Source organism: Macrotis lagotis, chromosome 5 (genome assembly GCF_037893015.1).
Source record: "Macrotis lagotis isolate mMagLag1 chromosome 5, bilby.v1.9.chrom.fasta, whole genome shotgun sequence".
Lineage (NCBI taxonomy): Eukaryota > Metazoa > Chordata > Mammalia > Peramelemorphia > Peramelidae > Macrotis > Macrotis lagotis.
In genome coordinates, this window is record NC_133662.1 from 227,512,142 (window position 1) to 227,517,879 (window position 5,738).

Sequence of the window (5,738 nt, forward strand, 5' to 3'; positions counted from 1 at the left end):
GCATTTATTAAATGCCTACTATGAGACAGACACACTGTGCTAAGCACAGGGAATTCAAAATAGAAAAAGACAGTACCTGTCCACTGGGAGATTATAATCTAATGGGAAATACTAAGCAAAGAAACCTGGAAAAGGGACGTGGAAGAGGATACCCATTATGGGAGTGTAAAGTTCTTAGAATCAAAACCAAGAAGAGAGGTTGATATGAAATGAAATTTCACTGAAATAGTCTGAGCCCTCTAAAAGGGGACTTTGGGAGGAGTGTATTGCTCAGCCCACCAACCACAGGAAAAGCAACTGAGGGTGCTGAGGAGGTGTATGTAATATTAAAGTTGAATCAGTCTTCTAGATGATGAAATATCAGGTGATGAGATTATCCTGGGGGGTGGAGTTGAAACCTAGCAGAGACATGCTTCTCCTTTTCCTTTTCTGGATATTTGCTAAGATCTTTAATATTTATTACCTTTAACAATATGTTCTAGAATTTTGCTAGTATGGCACCTGCTCTGGGGCAATTGTCCCAACTATTCTAACTCCTAACTCAGTTCTTCAGTGGATGACTACTACATGTATGTTCATAGTTTTAGTGGGGTAGTCTCGAATGCTTCCAGCCAGCTAGATTTAATTAATTTTTAGGAAATGGTGTATCAAACTACGAGGCTAAGACCCTGAGGGTTTCTCAGTGATAAAGGCAGGTAAGCAAGAAATCAAGCAAAGAATAACCTTTTTTGCATCATCAAATAATCAATCTGGCTTGGTCTGGGATCTATTGTAGGCCAGTCAATGACAGTCCAAGTGATTTGGGATTTGTAAACCCCAAGATATCTTCCTGGGCCTTTGGGTAGAGCACCAGCAGATTAAAAAAAAAAAAGAAGGAAGGAAGGGAAGGAGGGAGGGAAGGATGTAGTTCAACTGGTCAGCAGTGGGGCTGCTCCTACTGCTCACAGAAGCTATAGTTTGTCCTTCATTCTCAAAGAGGAAATGCAGCCCTGAGCAGACCTGCACAGCCTTCAACTTCACCTTCATCCCCAACTCTGATGATGATGTTTGTCATTCATACTCAAAGAATACCATGACATAGGGGAGGTGATGCCTTGGCATGCTTGTGAATTGGATTGGGGGGGGGGGGGGGGCTGTGCTAAATTACCAGTTTCACTTTCTCCTTTGGAGTCATCTGGATCCAATGGTCAGATATGAATCAGGACAACTAGAGATAGCCTTGGAAATGAGACAGTCAGAGTTAAGTGACTTGCCCAAGCTAGTAAGTGACTAAGGTGAGATTTGAACTCGGGTCCTCTTGACTTCAGGACCAGCAACCCAAATCTCTCTGGTCCTCAATGACTGACCAATCAATAGATCCCGAACAAACTCCTTTGGACATTGTTTTCAATCTAATTGTCTCAGAGTGAATGTAAATACCAATTTTTCCTATTTTGGCCAGAAAACCTGAGTCTTACCCAGATTGATACTTTTTCTTGACTATGCAAAAAGAAGTCATTCTTTGCTTCATTTCTTATTGTCTTAATCTCTGAGAAATTCTAATTTTAGTCACTGAATGGGCATTGCCTCAGTCATGCTGAAACCTGTTATTTAGCTGAAAAAGGCCAAGGTCTTCCACTGCAACAGGGTTATCTCCAGTCATCATGATTATATATTGCCACTGGAACCAGATGGCTCCAGAGGAGAGAGTGAGGTTGGTAACTTTGCACAACCCTCCCTCACTTAAATTCAATTCACTTGCATATCATAGCATAGCATCACCTCCCTGATGTCTTCTTTCATGAAGGACAAACAACGTAATATTTGTTATAAAATCTCCTTAGAAAAACTGTGACGGACCCTTCCACAAATATAGAGAAAGTTCAGGGGAGAATAGACTCAAGCTTACAAAATACTAGTTCTTTTTCTGGAGTCTAAAATACTTTCCCTCTAGGTGGGGTGTGCTCATTTCTGATTGTTTCCTTGTAGAATCTTTGAAGTTCCTCAGGGTGTCAATTGCTGCTGTTCTAGAAATATTGCTAAAAAGATGAATTTGAAACTTGAATCTTCTAACCCTCCAAAGTTCACAAAATCCTCAACTGGTCAAAGGAATGAGATCAAGGCTTGTTTGTCTCCTTCCCCTCAAGCAGTTCCCTCTTAGGTGTATCACCATTGAAATTAAGGTAAATGGAGGCACAAAGTTCTGAGTATGATCATAACTAACCACACATTTTTTGATAATTAGAGCATTGACCTCATCAATAATTAAGCTTCTGAAGTGGAGCTCACAAATCATTTGTACAGACAAAAGGAAGAGAATCCACAATCAAAGGGAACATCATAGATGGGGAAAACAATATGATTGGGTAGCATTATTTTTGTTCAGTCATTTTTCCAACTGTGCTCAGCTCTTCATAATTCAATCTGAATTTTGGGGGGCAAAGATAGTGAAGTGATTTACATTTCCTTCTCCAGCTCATTTTGCAGATAAGGAAATCAGGGTAAACAGGGGTAAGTGACTTGCCCAGGGTCTCACAGCTAGTAATGACTGAGGTTAGATGTGTAAGAAAAGATGAGTCTGTCTGCTCCAGCCCTAACACTCTATTCCCTAGCTGCTCCTGGAACAGCAGAGTTGGGAAAAACAATATGACTGGACATTGAGTAAGCAAGGATAGCAACCACTATACTGTTGCTGTTCCGTTGTTTCCACCTGCAAGGTTCCTTAGTGGGACTTGGATAGAGCCACCCAGACGTCCTTGAAGGATGGAGACAACAGAGCAGATGTCCTTGAAGGATGGAGATAACAGAGCAGACGTCCTTGAAGGATGACTAGTGGGACAGAGATAACAGATTTCCTTGACGTAAGACTAGACCATTAATTTCACTGAAAAACCCAACTTCTAAACTTAACTTAGAGACAATGAGTAATTTACAGGAAAGCTGAACTTCTAAACTTAACTCAGAAGCAATAAAACATGTCTTAGGCGGTTATAAAAATGTCAGTGGTAATACAGAATAACATAAATTATGCAGTAGAATCAATCTTATTTTTTTTAGGTACTTGGCTGGAATGCTTTCTTTTCTCTACTACCAGACAAGACATTCAATTCCAAACTAACTTGTTGGGTTTTTGAAAGGCTCATAGGATATGACTAAGTCTTCTCAACTTCAAATAGATTTCTTGAGCATCTTCAATCCATTTTAGCAAATGGCTTTCAAGAACTCAGGGTTTTTTGGGTTTTTTTTTTTTTAGGTTTTTGTAAGGCAACCGGGGTTAAGTGGCTTGCCCAAGGCCACACAGCTAGGTTAATTATTAAGTGTCTGAGACCCGATTTGAACTCAGGTCCTCCTGAGTCCAGGGCTGGTGCTTTATCCACTATGCCACCTAGCCACCCCCATAGAACTCAGTTTCTAAAGGACTTTGGGCCTAGTCTAAAGTCTTTGATTAATTAATCTGGATCTTGTTCACAATACCTCTGATTCAAATGAGATATGTTCTCCTAATTGTTTCAAGGTTTAGACCTTATTATTTCAGTTGGGTTGGGGGGGGGGGGAGGTTGATGATCGATTCATTCAATAGACAACACACACACACACACACACACACACACACACACACCCTCTTATACAAAGCTAATATTACTAGAGTTTTGACACTCTAATCTCACTTTTGCAAAAGAAGATATTTGTACTTTTCCAATCCTAAAACATTTTCCTGTTCCTCCCTGATGTTTTAAAGATCGATTAGTAGCTCAGCCATGATATCTGCCAAGTCCTTCAGTGCCAGGGGATGTAATTCCTCCTTGAGCTCATTAAAAGTAGCTAGTTACTGTGCTTCCTTGCTTTGGGATCCAACCACCTATCTGATATTTTTGGTTTTGTTTTTTTCTTTTCCAGTCCATAGACCATTCTCTTTAGGAGAGAAAACCAAAAACTAAATAGCAAGAGAGTATGGTAAGGTAGAAAGAGCTCTGACTTTGGAATCAAGGACCAGCTCTGCCACTTGCCACAGATGTGAACTTGGGCCTCAGTTTCCTCCATAAAATAAAAAGGGGGTTTGTCTAGATGCCTTTTAAGGTAAATTCTGGGTTTTATATTTTCAAAAATCAAGTTGTCTTCTTTCCTTCCTTTATACTGTTCCATTCACCCAGAATAGTGTTTCCCCAGGTTTGTTTATATTCTATATACTCAATTACTCAACTAGATTGGTGATTTCATTGACTTACTCCAACAATGCAGAGCGAAACTCATTCATAACTGACTATTCTGTGAGTTTTTTGTCCACATCCTCCTGCAAGCATAATATAGGAAGTTGGCCCAAAGTGGCACCAAATAGAGTTTTAAAAAGGGAGGAGGGAGGGGGAAAATTTGGAGCTTGAAATCTTATAAAAAAAGGATGTTGAAAATTCTTTTTACATGTAATTGGAAAAAATAAAATGTTCTTGGGGGAAAGGAAAGTAACTTCCCAACATCCAAATTTTTTCCATTAGGGTCTTCAATGTCATTCTTTTAAGAGGTACTCATATCACTGGGGCTGATTTCCCATATAGACTGCCTATTAGGCCATGAATTACAAGCTCAGCAATATGCCATAGCACCTTCCCCCCAAAAAACCACTAATATGATCTCGTCCTGCTAAATTAATAAATGTAAAGTGTCTAGAGCAAAGGAGATAATAGTATTTTACATTCTTGCCTAATCAAATCATAGAGAGTTATATTCTGGTTGACCTGGTCAGAGCATTGTATTCAACTTGGGATACCACATTTTAGGAAGGTCACTGACAAAGGGGAACATGTCCAGAAAAAGAGACAAAAGATAGTCCCTGCGCTCAAGAAGTTTATAATATAATGGAGGAGAGAACAGCTAGGTGGTGCAGTGGATAGGTCACTGGCCCTGGAGTCAGAAGGATCTGAGTTCTAATTTGACCTCAGACTCAACACATATATCAGTGGCTCCAGAGGAGAAAGTGAGGCTGGTGACTTAGTACAACACCCCTTCACTCAAATCCAATTCACTTGTTTGTCAGGTCATCACCTCCCTGATATCATGGTCTTCTTCTGAAGGACAAGTAACAACAATATACAAAGCAAGCTATATACAAGATAAATAATAAAAAATCGAGGCCCTAAAATTAAGAATGGTAGGGGAAGGGGTAGCTAGGTGGTGCACTGGTCCTGGAGTCACAAGGACTTGAATTCAAATCCAGCCTCAGATACACGATATGACTTGTGTGACCTTGGGCATGTCACTTAACCCTATCACCTTACCCAAAAAAGGAGGTGGGGAGAGGTGGGAGGGAGATGGGATTTTAGTTAGGACCCAAAGGAAGCCAGAAATTTTTCTTCCACAGCTACAGCTACATTTGGCTTGTCATGCCAAATCTGAATTGCACACTCTTCCCATCGCCTCCTCTCAGACCCTGATTCCTTTAAGACTCAGCTCACAAAGCTCTCTCCACCAATTATTTTCTATTAATTTTGAATATGCTCACACAGGGTGTTCCAAAAGTCTGTCATCAAACCTACTAAAGTTTAATGAAGAGTTTTAGGATATCCCAGATGTATAACAAGTCTCTCCAGATAGAATGTAAGCTCCTGGGGGCAGGGCAATGTTTCTAGGACTTGCCCTGCCTGCCAGAGTCTCAGAAGCGAACTACCGGTCAAACCAAAAATTTAAACATCTTTTCATCTCCCCACACACAATATGATTCAACCCTTCAATAGCTTATTCCAGAGTATGTGAACTGAACTAGTATT